The sequence below is a fragment of the Mytilus trossulus genome, chromosome 10 (genome assembly GCF_036588685.1).
Source record: "Mytilus trossulus isolate FHL-02 chromosome 10, PNRI_Mtr1.1.1.hap1, whole genome shotgun sequence".
NCBI lineage: Eukaryota > Metazoa > Mollusca > Bivalvia > Mytilida > Mytilidae > Mytilus > Mytilus trossulus.
Genome location: NC_086382.1, coordinates 56511783 through 56527804, shown reverse-complemented (window position 1 = coordinate 56527804; position 16022 = coordinate 56511783). Strand labels below are relative to the sequence as shown.

General features: G+C 31.8%; 1 long non-coding RNA gene across 6 annotated transcripts in view; it reads left to right on the top strand.

Moving 5' to 3' along the window:
* The window catches only part of LOC134688215 (uncharacterized), a 76349-nt gene that overhangs the window by 39425 nt on the left and 20902 nt on the right, over nt 1-16022 (top strand). For 5 of the 6 annotated variants that reach the window (XR_010101792.1, XR_010101795.1, XR_010101793.1 and 2 more), the window contains one exon: nt 14733-14861. This is a non-coding gene — a long non-coding RNA (uncharacterized LOC134688215). Of the gene's footprint in view, nt 1-3560; nt 4107-14732; nt 14862-16022 lie in introns of those variants that run through there. The other variant, XR_010101794.1, reaches the window with a different exon arrangement.

Sequence of the window (16022 nt, the reverse complement as noted above, 5' to 3'; positions counted from 1 at the left end):
GTATGTGCCTCCTCTGACAACAGGCATCATATTTCACAGTGGTATGTGCCTCCTCTGACAACAGGCATCATATTTCACAGTGGTATGTGCCTCCTCTGACCACAGGCATCGTATTTCAAAGTTATGTGCTCCTCATCTGACAATAGGCGGCAGATTTCATAGTGCTATGTACTCCTCTTACAACAGAATCAACAGTGATATGTTCCTCCTTTCACAACAGGCATCATATTTCACAGTGATATGTTCCTCCTTTGACAATATACATCAGATGTCACAGTGAAATGTTTGTCATCTGACAACACGTATCATATTTCACAATTACATATTCCTTCTTTGACAACAGACATCATATTTCACAGATATGTTCCTCCTTTGACAACATTCATCAGATTTCACAGTGATATGTTCCCTATTTGACAACAGACATCAGATTTCACAGTGATATGTTCCCCCTCTGACCACAGGCATCAGATTTCACAGTGATATGTTCCCTATTTGACAACAAACATCAGATTTCACAGTGATATGTTCCTCATTTGACAATAGGCATCAGAGTTCACTGGAAAATGATTCTCCTTTGACAATAGGCATCATATTTCACAGTGTAATGTTCCTCCTCTGACAACAGACATCAGATGTCACAGTGGAATGTTCCTCCTCTGACAACAAGCATCATATTTCACAGTGATGTGTTTTCCTCCTTTGGCAACAGACTTCAGATTGTACAGTAATATGTTCATCCTTTGGCAACAGCCATTATATCTCACAGTGTAATGTTTCTCTTCTGACAACAGACATCATATTTCACAGTGGGATTTTCCTCCTTTGACAACAGACGTCATATTTCACACGTAAGATTTTCCTCCTTTGACAACAGACGACATATTTCACAGTGAGATTTTTCTCCTTTGACAACAGATATCAGATTTCACAGTGAGATAATCCTCCTCTGACAACAGAAATCAGATTTCACAGTGATACGTTCCTCCTTTGACAACAAGTATCAGATTCCACAGTGATATGTCCCTCCTCTATCACAGGCATCATGATCCCTCTGTATCTGTTCCTTTTTTGACAACTGGCATCAAATTTCCCCTGTGGTCTGTTCGTTCTGCTATCTTTCCATTCTGTGAATTCAGGCATCATTTTTCTTTGATAGGTGTTCCTTTTGTGACAATAAATTCCCCCTTTTTCATTTCTCGACATTAATAAAAACAACTTGTTTTTTTCCTATAGAGAAATCACACATTTCAAGAAAAACAATGAGAATAACAAGAATTTTCAGGGATAATGAACAATATGATATATATTAAAAACTATTGTTGATATGCTTGCAACAAAGGAGGAAAAAGTTTCACCAAGATAACGACATGTGCATGACAGTTTATAACTCCTAGTACCACTAACATTATTCGCCCTCCTACTGATATTTTTTATCATCATAAAAACAGTGGAACAGATTTAAGACAACCAAGCAAGAATTTTTTTTTGTTTGTTTGTTTTTCTGTTTGTGAAATGCTAACGTTTAGTGTTTGCCAGTGTGCTGCTATGTTGGGGAATTCATACGAGATGGAAGACATGAATCAAGTTTTTTATCTGGAAGTTATTCGAACCTTATTGACTAATGATTTTGACAAACTGGACACATTTTATACGATTGAGAACTATGCCTGATTATTGTTCAACTAATGGTATTTGACGGCCAATGATATCTTATTTCCCAATGGTCTTATTGATAATTCTAGGAAATCAATCTCATACGGCAAATCGAACTTCACACGCTAACCTGGCTGACCTTTTAGAAGCTGGAACATGTTTTTACCATTCATTACTAGTGTTATAAATGGAGGAAGTAAAGGATTTGGTCGTTTGATTAGGTAGATCCATAAAAGGGGGGAGATAATTCAGAAATGTATTTGGACAGCATTACAAGTAGTTAATTTCTCAAAAACAAAAATAGATATATATTCCAAATATGTAGACAATACAATGTCTAATTATCAAACATAAGCTATCTTGAGCCCATGCTAAAACCATACGTCACAAAAAGACTTAACAATTCGATATATAAAATCTAGACTTGGTTAATATATGCAATTTTTTTGGTTTTTGCAATTAGATAGAATTGTATGTTAAACCTTCACTGCAAAATCAAAGTAATTCACATCGAATTTTCTACGTTCAGTCCGCATTGTTAGGCAAAAGACATGCAGAGAACTTGAAAAGCTATCGATTCTTACAAAAAGATGAATAGTCTATACCGTCTCATACTTTACAAAAACAATCATGCACACAGTAACAAAAAGAAACAAAAAACCGTGAAACATTATCTGCTCACTTTCGGCTTCACACAGGTATCTAGACCGTATATAATTTAGTTTGAATTAAACCCCTTTAAAAATTATCTGAAATTGCTTAACTTGGAAAGGATATTGAGACCCACTTTCCATTCTACACTTGAAACTTCATGAAATCGAAAAAAAAACCTAAACAAATTCTAGCAAACTTAACAAAAAAAATAACTATAAAATTTCCAATTTTTAGTTACATTCAAACATATATTCATCTGTTGTGTAAAATACTGCTTTTCGGTGTTTTGTTATATCATTTGTCGTGCGAACACTTCACTATGTTCCTGAAACATTTGCCACTGGGCGTTTGGCAAACAACCATCTATCAATCATTATCATACTAAGGTTTTGGGGGTTCAATAAAAAATACTTTTTAGTGGGTGTTCATGACTTTAGGCATCATATCTTTTTTATATCGATACTTTGTGATCTTTTTTTGTTGTTGTCATTTTGTCCGTTGTTTAAGAGCTTGGTTCCAACCTGATGAGTTTGAAGCCTTTTCTAGTTGATTTTTACATGAAGTTTTTATCACTGAAGTGAGTTCCTCAATATTCTCCTTATTTTTAGAAATATATTTTTTGGTTTAATTCTACCATGTTGGTATACCTTTCCTTGAGTACTAGTATCTATTTTAAACAAAACATTATATAAAAAAGAAGATGTGGTATGATTGCCAATGAGACAACTATCCACAACAGACCAAAATGACACAAACATTAACAGTTGTTAATATAATTATACCTGCTTTAAAAAAAGAGTGTCTATTTTACTGTAAACAAGTGTTTTCATGCAACCTATTTTTTCTTTGACAAGTTTGAAACCTTTTTTTTTCATATCAGAAGTTGTTTTCTTAACCTACTGTAAAAATATATGTTGAATGTTGTTGACTGTTAACACAACCAAATAACCACGTGGTTTTTGGTAAATAACGAAATTATGAATGGACATATGAAGCAAAATATCCCTTCTTGAATTTATGGAGATTTATTCAGTAAGTGGTAAACTATTTTTATGCACAACAGGGGTAAACAATAAAAACGAAAATCCTATCAGATAAACGTTAGTTGTATTGATCTGAATTATCACGGAAGTTATTTAGTATTCAAGGCAAATATGCAACGAGTTAGGGACTTCATGAAAATTCAGATTTAATTTTCTTCCTCGACAATAGGGTAATGTGCATTCTGGTCATTTTTAAATCCGTCGATTATATTCCTTTAAGCTATTTCTGGGGAGTTACGGGCTCATCTTACATTCATATTATTCATGAAGACGGTAATTCATATTGTCCAAAGCCGAAAATTGGAATGGACTCGCGGCGCTCAAAACCTCCTTAATAGATGTCTGCTGAATTTTAACGTCTTATTTTGGTAATCTGATATGCGAATCGTCTCAGAATAAATTCATGAATATTTCTCACCTTATATCAGTATTTGAAAATCAATTGTAGAGACGAGAAGGTCTTTTACTTGTAAGGATATATTTAGGCAAAATGTCCCACAACAGAAAAAGATATATTTGGATACATTCTTCTCGTTTATTCTATAACCATTGTGAATATATATTCTGACATTATAAGGAGGTTTATTTGACGAGCCGTTCCATGTATTCGAAGTTAAAGTATTTAACTATTTTGGAATGTATTATATTTGACACTAGAGTGGAATATTTAGACTTTTAAATAAGATTCTGTTTTTGAAGATGAAGAAGCTAGAGCACTCACTTATTTACCGGCTTCTGATTGGATGTAAACAGGTATCAATACTTTGAAAAATTCTGTAACATGAATAATTTTAATGAGCGTCAAACAGCGTGGAATCTTAATACCTTAATTTTTATTAAGTACCGTGCAATTTAACGTGTTTGAACATTTTTTTATTTTTATACTATTGGTATGGGTAATATAAGATACGATTTTTTTGGTAAATATTATTTTTCCTAATTGTAAATATAAGAAGTTGCATGCATGATTAATTTCACATGGTTCATTTGTTTTACATAACATATTTAATAAAACATTCTATTCTTTCGAAATTGAAAAATGTGCTGCTACTTATCTTCCCTGCTTTTTGAAAAAAAACTGATTATTTCGTATTTCTCTTAAGTTAAATATTCTAATTGTACGTGTGTGTTTTCGTGTTCTGGTATATGTTTTGTTTGTTTGTGAATAGAATATTGTGTACTTACAAGAACTCAAATTAAGATAACTTTTTCAAGGTTAATATATATTGTTTCTAGAGAAAGTGCAAGTACATTCTCCAAGAAATGTAAGATATCTTAATAACAAACGAGGAAAATAAACCGAACTCTGTATATACAAATAACTATCGCTTACATTTCAATATATATAATATTATAGATAAAAATTACGAAAGGCAGAGATTTGTCACGAAATAAATATTGTTTGGTGAGGTTACAGAAGAAAAAAGTGTCCCCTGTTGTAGCCATTTCAAAACTTTGTTTTTTTACGTTTTCGCAAATTGACGCTTTCATTGAAACCTGGTAAATAAATGATGTGCTGAAGTACATACATTTAAAAAAAAATAATGTATATTTTTTATATATATATAACAATATTTGTGTGACCAAGAGTCCAAAATCTTCAAGGAAATAATGAGGTTTCTGTCACCGACCATTTGGAAATTGTTCCTTATTAGAATAGACAGTTTACAGGTTTTCATGATTCTGTTACAAGTGAATATGTGAAAAAGAAGATTTGGTATGCTTGCCAATGAGAAAACTCTCCACAAGATCCAAAATGACATGTAAAAGTTTTAAACAGCTATAGATCACCGTACGACCTTCAACAGTGAGCAAAGCCCATACCGCATAGTCAGCTATTGAAGGCCCCGAAATGATAATGTAAAACAATTTGCAATTTGCTTTTTACTTACTTAGCATTTCCTTTTTACTGATTAGTGTAAAAGGTACAAATGCTTTTGATATCGTTCTTGTGAAGTTGGAAAGATAAAGTCGTTGAATATTAAACAGTTGCATATGCATTTATATTGTTTGTCATTTGGTAATATCCGTGTAAGCTAACAGATACATACCTTTGATTCTTGTTTTTAAAGGAGTGTTTTATCAATTTCACTTGACTTTTTTAATTATCTTTCCCCTAGGTTTGATAATGGAGTTTCTCCTTTTATTCTGCTTTTCCTTTTGTAATATTTAATCACCAACATGTATTATGTTTTAATATGCTCGCTGTTCTCTATTGCTACTTTTGTATGTTAATAATGTTTGAATTAAAAATATCGACTTTCTCACGTAGAAAATTTTAATACTTTTCCTAAGTTATTATAAAAAGACTTAACTTTCTTTAATATTATGTTCTATTTAGAACAAATTTTACTACTTGACTAAGCAGGACATATTAGTACAAGAACACATTTGATGATGACTATAGGGCAAAATGTAATGAGTTCAATTATAGTGAATAATACAAGGCCTTTTTCTAATGATAGGACTTAATACCGCGTTATCAATTCTATATCAGTTTAATATTTCCGCACAATTTCACGATATGAACAACCAATATCTATAAATTAAGAGTTAACGCGTCGCTGCTCGCAAACTAATTCATTTTGGCTTTAGATAGATATATTTTATAGAGAAATTAACGATAAAACTTGAACTTTGATATGGATAACTAATGACCAGACTAGAGACTATGACCCGAAACGGACACTAAAAACTGAAAACGGGCATTGTCCTTTGTTATGGTCGACATTTCAATTAATTTACTGTATATGGTCATCTCTCACTAATATCTCTTTCATTTTCAATATTTTTCGCCGTTTAAACGGGTAATAAGGCATGCAATTGAAATTGCTTCAATCAAATAACCATTTGGTACAATGTGTCAATTCATCAAACTAAGATCGACGTTATCAATATCCACCAAAGAACAAAGCCCTTCACACGATTTATCAAAACCTCTACAGAAAACGAATAACGTTCACAGAGATGACAGCTGAGTTTTCTAATAATCCTTACAAATCTCCGGGACTGTAACAAACAAGACATTACCGGTAGCTGACAGGCTAACACGTTTTCTTCTGTGTACCTCGCATTTAAACCATATGTTTAGTTGGAAACAAACATTGTTGTCAAAATTCGACTCAGAAAAGGTGAAAAGGAAGAAATGTGACCTTGTTTGGTCCTCAAATGCTCCTTATGGCTTCTCAGATTATTATGTTTTAGTATCGAGCGTCATTGATATGCTTTGCAGACTTACGATATAGTTGCTTTAACGTCTATTACATATTGTCTCTGGTGGCGAGTTGTCTCATTGCCAATCACATATACAGCATTTCTTATTTTTATATAGCAAAAGTTATCTCAGTTTTCTACAATACAATGTGATTTTGGTGCATACAAAAAACATAGGGTCTCAACTTAAAAGTATGAACTTTCGATTGATTGATTGATTTTGTGTTGCTGAACGTCCAGTTGCAAATAATTCATGCATTTTCATGACGATTACAAACTTTTGACAATGGAAAACTAATCAAATGTCTTGAGACTGGTATAAAATACTAAAAATTGTAGAAATTATCGGATCAATCATTAAAATGTTTAATGTTTTGATCTTATGGTATCCCAGTGATTATTTCCCACAATATTGTTAGAACTTTCCACACAATTAGACATAAATTTAATTCATCGCCGTAGGAATCTATCCCTTGTTCAATATTCAAAACCAATGTAGTAAGAATATCACTGCCTTTCCATATAATAGTTTTAAAAGGTATGCCATCGAGGTATTGCTTTCTGGAGTTGATTAAAACTGTACGTTGTCGTTTGTGTCGTAATTCTGTGACATGCTGTCACATGGTCCTTTATTCGAAGACAGCTGGATCTTTGATATGCATGAACAAATTTTTGTTCGGAATCTTTCTTCTATCCGTCAGCATTTCTTGCCAGTCTTGACAAACAATTCCATGCTCAGTAGGATTAAGCTGTTTTTAATTAATTTCAGGAAGATATCATTTAAAATCCCTTTGCAAAATGACCAACGGTAACCGATTTAGAATGGTGTCACTTTTCGTGATCTTCTTATCTTTGTAGCAGTTATACACTTGCTTAAACTTCTTGTGCCACCGAAATTCACTAAATGATATCAGCGGATTTTCTATTAACGTTTCGTATGAGGTATTTAACTGCAGAAGACATAAGCTTTTTCACACGTTATTTATCATGCTTAGCGTTAAAAAGTGCCATTTTTGTAATAAAAATACGCATACCTCCCGTATATCTGTAAAATTTAATCCTTCATGGTTATTAGAAAATAAATCGTAATATAGGTAAAAATATGGATATAACAGAGCATCGCAGAAAGACATTAGTTTCCTAGTGTTATTTTAATAAACTGTTACTAAACTGGGAACATACAGATAATTATTACTTATTAAGAGTACACAAGAGATTATGATTCTACAAAAGATGACTTTTAAATCTGATGTTTTCGTAGTCATGTTCGTCATGCAGTATAATTACATGTAGTTCATACGTAGTTAAATATACTAGTTATATATAGCTGAAACAAATATCTCAATGAAAAATTTTGAAGAGATTTTATTTTTATTATTTCTTGAAAAAGGTTTTACCTATTTCAGAACCCATTTTCTAGGTAGTCTATGAGTGATCTATTCTTTTTGCTGATTTTTTATATACGGTATTTGAAATTTGAGAGAGATTATCTTTTGGCAGTGCATGGTCATGTCATTCGGCACTGTTCATTATTTTACTGTAGAGAAAATACTCAAAGTACAGCCGTTGATATTAGAGTGTAGGATGGCATCCTTTTAGATAAATTCGTAATAGTGTTGTCATTAACACTCTGGTGCTACCCACTGTATAGAATGTTGGGTATTGGCTATGTTTCGCTTCGTAGCCATCAAGTCACGTAGAGCATAGCCAAAACTACGAATGTGGCTTTCTATATAATCAATGGGTGTCAATTCTAGATTACCGTATAACCACTGAGATATGATGTGTGTAGTAGATCTTTTGTTTCATTGACAATTTCTCCTTTTATGGGTAGTAGTTGTTTTTATTTGAATCCATGCAAGATAGCTGCATATGAATTCATTTTTGAGAATATCCTTAGTTAGTGAATTATTAAACATTGCAGTAGTACTTTTTGTAGTTCAAAAATCGACCTGGAATGTCTGTACTATTATTTATATAAATCCTAGCTTCAAACTTATAATTAACCCAGTAGCAATCATTTATATTTGCATGTCTTTATGATAGTATGAAAAAAGATGTCAACCAAACTCAACTATGAAAAGAAGATAACCAACAGCATTTTTTTAGGAATGAAACTTGTTTAGGATATGTAAAAGGGGAAGATACCATAGGGAGAATCAAAATTCATAAATCAACGAGAGATCGGCAAAATCACGGTCACAAACATAACAATAACAATGCGTTATTGCATTACAGTAATACATGTCTTTATTGTGTATATTTTACTATACTCTACACCAGAACAACAAAAAAATAAAACATCGAACACAAATAAAAGTGCACCATGTGGTCACTGCCCTTTCCTACAATGACAGTATTCTGACATTGTTTATAAATATTCATTGGAGCAGATTAGGTAAATAACTTGTTTGTACTAAGAACCATCTGGTATACCGTTAATTTAAAACTAATTTGAATGATACAGAGAGTTTTTGGAACAACCTTCTCATACTAAAGCGTTTCCGTTGCAGATGGTTTCAGAGAAACGATTCGGTCGCATTAGTATAAATAGTGTTGCCAGTGGTAACATTTTGTATGATCATGCATTTATATTTTACTATTTGTGTGCCCATCATCAAAGTGTAATAGAAATTGTTTTTACTGTACTATCAACTAAAACACACTTTTTGTTGGAGTCTATAATTTGTCAAATTTATCATTATGTTTGTTTGATTTGTTTTAAGTTCATTGTATGTGTGTATGTCTGTGATATATCTTAACAGTTGTGACTGCTGGGTTCCAATTAATGTTACTTTACCGATTAAGTCTGTTTTTGTTGCTCACACAGTTTTGCTTATCTAAATATTTCACGATATAACGGAATGTCATAGAAGTGGGAGGTTTGGCTAGCTATTAAACCAGGCTGAACTCGGCAGCTTCTTGAACAAAGTCAGATATATGACAATATGTTTTCCATTTGTTCAGTATGTTGATATAGTCGAACGTTTGATTTGGTTATGTTTTATCGACTTGCCCCTTTTTGAATAAAACTTGGCCGTTTGGTATTTTTTTAATATTTTTTGTCTGTATTATTACCCTGTTCTTTTACCGCAGAGATCCTGTTCCTTTTCCTGTGGTGTTCACATATCTTAGTTGATTCTATTAATGCTACAGTATGTTGTTGTTATGGCGATATCACTGAACCACCCTAAGAAAACTGCAGTAAGGATGAGGGAAAACGACATCTTTTCGATGGTAGCTAGTTTACACTGTCTTGTGTTAAGGGAAAGCTTGCAGACTTGATATCCTTGATTCATACTTCATTTGTCTGACCCAGTTAAGGCGGGATCTTGTAACCATGTGATCGTCTTCCTTTTGAACGGCGACTTGTTGATGTTTAATTTTACAACTTTTTGTCATTGGTATATTTCTACATGTTGTTGTTCTTTTGGCAATCATTGTCTTAGGGTTTATATCTAGAAGTACATAAACACTAACCACAGGTTTTCTTGTTTACACACCATTTTCAAAATAGTTATGAAATTGTTACATATTTCTTTTCACACGGACAACCACAATGAAAGATCAATATTAATTGCTTTTTTATTGTTAAGTGAACAAATAATGAAACAATTAATAAGCCAGCTAGGTACGAATCTACTGCGTTTTATGTCCTGGTGTATTATTGCAGACCTTTTAAATCCGGTTTTATCATCTAGTCCTAGCTCGCACGTGTGCTACAGCTATTTTATCTTTTCATCCAGTGTTGAATAGAAATCTTTTAATGTCGCCCATATTGCACGCCTGATAAGAATGCTCTATTGACACAGAAGACTAAGGTGAAAGCAAGTGGAAAATTTCTTAAGAAGAAATGTACTCAAGGGGCACTATTTAGGAAACTGTAAATTGGATTAAAATCTTAATATTTGTTTATGGTTGTTTTTTAATAACTTTTCAAATAAATTCTTTCAAATTACTTTGAAATTTGTCCGTGGAGTTATTTCAATGGTTTTCTATTATGTTGAACTGCAAACGTGAAATACAAATGTATAGACCAATACTAAAAGAGGTAATATGAAATATGTATTGATCTGAACTAGCCCTGTCTACATCAAATGTATAAAAAGAAATTGAAAACTAGTGACAATGAATGTCCTTTTTATAGGGTAAAGATTTTAAAGAAAGGAAGTTTGCACTATTAAGAAAAGGGTAGCTAGCCTTATTATGTTCACCGTTCAAGATAGAAAAGGTAATTTGCACTATTGCGTATACAGTTGTTTCAGTCAGTATCGCATGTTGCATTGTCGTCATTTGTTTATAATCTGATAGCTTTTAAATTTCTAATCATTTTTCCAAAAATTACCTTTGTCTATATAATTATATAGATATACATAAATGTTTGAGGACCGTCTTAAAAACTGTCAATGTGACTGCATTACTCTATCACCGGGTCCCGTGTTTGTATTTTATATATACAATAACATAATAGTTATCAAAGGTACCAGGATTATAATTTAATACGCCAGACGCGCGTTTCGTCTACATAAGACTCATCAGTGACGCTCAGATCAAAACAGTTAAAATGCCAAACAAATACAAAGTTGAAGAGCATTGAGGACCCAAAAATTCCTAAAAGTTGTGCCAAATACGGCTAAGGTAATCTACTCCTGGGCGTAAGAAAATCCTTAGTTTTTCGAAAAATTAAAAGTTTTGTAAACAGAAAATTTATAGAAATGACCATATAATTGATATTCATGTCAACACCGAAGTGCTGACTACTGGGCTGGTGATACCCTCGGGGACGAAACATCCACCAGCAGTGGCATCGACCCAGTGGTGTTAATAGTTATCAAAGGTACCAGGATTATAATTTAATACGCCAGACGCGCGTTTAATCTACATAAGACTCATCAGTGACGCTCAGATCAAAACAGTTAAAATGCCAAACAAATACAAAGTTGAAGAGCATTGAGGACCCAAAAATTCATAAAAGTTGTGCCAAATACGGCTAAGGTAATCTACTCCTGGGCGTAAGAAAATCCTTAGTTTTTCGAAAAATTAAAAGTTTTGTAAACAGAAAATTTATAGAAATGACCATATAATTGATATTCATGTCAACACCGAAGTGCTGACTACTGGGCTGGTGATACCCTCGGGGACGAAACGTCCACCAGCAGTGGCATCGACCCAGTAATTCATATGCAGAAAGAAATTATCATTTGTATACATACCATTCTATAAACAATATATACTGCATTATATTGATTATGAAAAAGTCTTTTCATTAATATAAGTAGTTCTATTTTTAAAACAATAAATTATACTATTATGCAGTCAGTTGTTAATAATTTAATCACCTAACAGTCTTTCGAATGTGTGCCGAGAACGAAAATCTTAGTCATGAAATATTGTGCACCAAACACCAACAACAGCACCATGAAAACATACACAGAATTGATAGAGTGTTTTGGTACACAAGGGACGGTAAATCTCTAACTCATTCATGTTGTTAATTTATTAATTTATTGCTCATTAACCTGTGTTGTTAAAACACAATATATTTAATTGAGTACCTTGCCTTCGCAGCAGAACATTAGATTACATTCACTATGTTTACCCCAGTGTATTGGTAAAAAAAAGGGCATACTGAACATAATGAGATTAAATACATTGTGTATGTATAATATCTTCATATTATGAATAATTTAAAAAAACGTGATTCTTGATTTCCATTGCTTAAGTAAAAACAAAAGACTGCATGTGTTAAAACCTTTTCTAGCTTCAGCAACCATATTAATTGAATAATATTGAAGAAGCATGACTGATTTTTATCAAGTATTTATATAAACAATGTGTTAAATATTAGGATGAAAAGGCATACTTAATTTCCCCTTTTTTGTCATTATTTTACATTATTAAGTTAAAGTAAAATTTATGAGTGATTTTTTTTTAATTTCTGCATTTTTGTATTATTGAACTATTAATGATGTTTATTGGGGGTATTCATCAGCATTTATTAGTCTAAGAGTGTATACAGTGAAACCTCGAACCAATAAAAAGTTTTAAAAAATTACCAAAATAAATTTGAGTTTATCATTATTGTAATCAATGGATCCCGGGAGAGAAAGATAGAAAAAGAATAGTTTAAAATAATTCTTAACAACTACTCCAACAAATCCTCAATAGTGTAAAAGCATATTCAAAGAAAACAATCGCATTTTTATATATATAACATATTTTAACATTTTTTTTTGTCAAGGGTTATATTGCATAAGCTCGATTTAATTAAGAAATACTTGCCAAATTATAGTTCACAGAGTGGCAAACGAATTTTCTCCCATCTATATTTTTTACTCGTTGCGTGTGTATTTTTTGTGAACCTGAAGAAAAAAACGATGAAATTTCCGTCTTTAATTGAAAGTTTCATTGCTATATTGTACCTTACCACGCAATTTTCTTGTTGTAGTTCAAATGAAAAAAAGATTTTATTGTAAATTCTATTCCTCGAGAGGCTAGAAAATAAATGAAATGAAACTTAAAGGCGGAATACATTACCGCAAGTTTCTTGGCCTAACACCTGTATCGATAATTTAAAAAATAAGAAGATTACAACAGTTGATTGGGTTTTGACTAGGATCATGCTGGGCCGATAATATCCATACTAACACTAACATGTGTGTAACATTTCTTTATTATATCCCTCTTGCAAGGATAAAGTTGTACTTTTATTGACAAGGAACAATGTATGCATTTAACAAGAGTATAATGGACCGTGATCGAATCTTGCCATAGTGACTCTAACATATGCTGCAATTGTTTCATTGTGTCATTTTTGTTCAATATTTACTTTGCTTTGTAAAAAGAATATTTATTCATCTTTTGACTTTTGTTTTAAAGCAACATATTTTGTATTTTATTTTGTCTATTGTATAATTTATCATTTTTATTACCGTCTGTACTAAGGTTAAAAGAATTCAGCTTCTTTGCACCAACTATGATCTATATCAGACAGTTTTTATTACGTCACAAGGTGCTTTGAACATTTTATAACCATATATTATTCACACGATGGGAAACATTAAATGAGCTTTCCCACTACATATTTAATTTGTCGAAAATTAAAATCAAAAAGGTATTAAGGATCAAACACATTTTAAATATATGTATTTACATTTATCAAAATTTGGTTTTTATTTATCTTAGATAGTTATGTCCCACCCTCGCATGTGTTTTTACATTACATATTGTTATACTTCCAAGTTCTGTAAAGTTGGTGTGTGCGGATCTAGACTTGCAGACAAGTCCTTGGAATATTCTAATTAGACAATGTTAATGTCATTGTATTATCTTTCATTTGTTCTAAAAGCGAAATGATTCTGAGGGCGAAGAAAAATGCAAAATTACAATAAAAAATCGAACTAAACTATGAAAAACATATTTCCCTGAATTTACTAAACATGTAAGTCCATAACGTCAGTTCCCCAAATTAGAGGTTTTTTTTAAAAAGTTAATGGTTAGTATAAATGCTTTGGAAACCATTCATATTTCTGAAGTTTTTAAAACATGCACGGTCTTGGAAGGCCAATCAACCTGATTTCTTTTTACTGTAACTTAATCTATAAGATATTGCTGTTTGATTTGTATTTAATTATCGAATGTGTGTAGTATCATCATTCTTGTGGTACATTGTAGGTCTGTATATTGTACCAGAAGTGTGACTGCTATGAAACTGAATAATTGTACAGAAAATGGCATGAAAAAACCCCCAATAATTTCATTTTCAAAACGAATGGTGAATAATAATATTCCCTTTAAGACATATTACACCAAATAATACAATAGTAATATTGGCCTTTTTTTCAGTTTAACATGTGGTTATATGAAAATCCCTTGCCAAAAGTCTTATTTCCGTCAACTTTTTACTCATTACAATTGTAAGAAACTCTTTCTGTCTATTTTTATCTTACGGTTGCAGACTTAAACTAAGTCAAATGAATTGAAATGATTTTTACACGTGTATTTAAAGTTGCTTTAAAAAAAATCATTATCAATATATATATTTGACAGGTTTACAATCTTCATGCAATGATTTGTGCATTTGTTTGACGGTTCATTTGAATAATTACTTTTAGATTCGATATTTAAGTCATTAAATCTGAATTTTTAACCATTTGAAATTTTCAGGTATGATGCTTCACTATAAGACAACTTAAACGTGGAATTATGGTGTTTTCCTGGCGATTTGGTATGAATACTGATGAGAAGCGGTCACTCCAACGCGCACCTGTTGACAGAATAGTCATCAATACATGTGTAAGTAATTTATATATTTATAAAAAGGTGTCACCTAATTCATCATTTTTATAAATTATCAATATTTTTTCATGTTTTGTCAGGTTCCTCTAGCATGACTTGACTACAAAACATTTTCATTTTAATGTCAAAATCTGACTTATGTTTTATATCTGTATTTTTATTGATCACTTTAAATTTGATATTTTGTCAAATTAATTACAAAAAAAAAACCCTCAAAAGTCATGATATCTTGGGAAACAAAGAATAATGCCGATTATTCAAATCTGTCTTCCAAAACATGATGTCTTTGAACAGTAAATGTTTTAATACACTTATCCAATGAACCTGACGTTTCTTGACTTGGTAAGGCTTCATAAATATTGTTCCATAAAATGGAGAATGGAACTGGGGAATATGTCAACAACAATTAGAACACAAATCACAAAACAATGAAGGGCCATCAAATGGAACTTCAAAACAGCTAGAAAAATCCGCACCCAGAGGCTTGCTTCTTCCAAAATGTGCATCATATGTTCAGATGAACGCGAATATAACATAGATAAGACAGCACCCACCAAACAAATTTCTGAAAAATGCAATCTTAACGTATATTTATATATGACAAATTAGATTGCTAATATTATCTAGCCTAAACAAGTTGTTGGTCAATTCAACAAAGGAAACTATAATATATGCGATCAACAACAACTATGCAATAGTAAACAAAAGTATGAACACAAGTTCACAAGTTGATGTTTTTAAAAAAATGTTGCATTGAAAGCATCTCGTATCAAGCTACATTGTTTGATAACCTTTGCAATATATTTTTTGAATCTTGCTTGATTTGTATAGTACAAACAAAGAGTTAAATTACAAAAATACTGAACTCCGATGAAAATTCAAAACGCAAAGTCCCTAATCAAAGTTAGACCAATTGCGCGATTGTTTTCAATGTAGTTACAAGGTTTGAACACAATTTCTTATTTATCTTTCATTTTTTTCTTTTTTTATTATATACAACTTTCTTTTGAAGAAAAGAAACTATATTGGAAACTTCTAATGAAAACTACATATCTTGTCAACTTATTCACATATATCTTCATTCATAGGTCGTTCTAAGCACAAGAGCAGTTCCATTAACCCTCAAATTTTCCAGTAAACGATGCAATTATATAAATG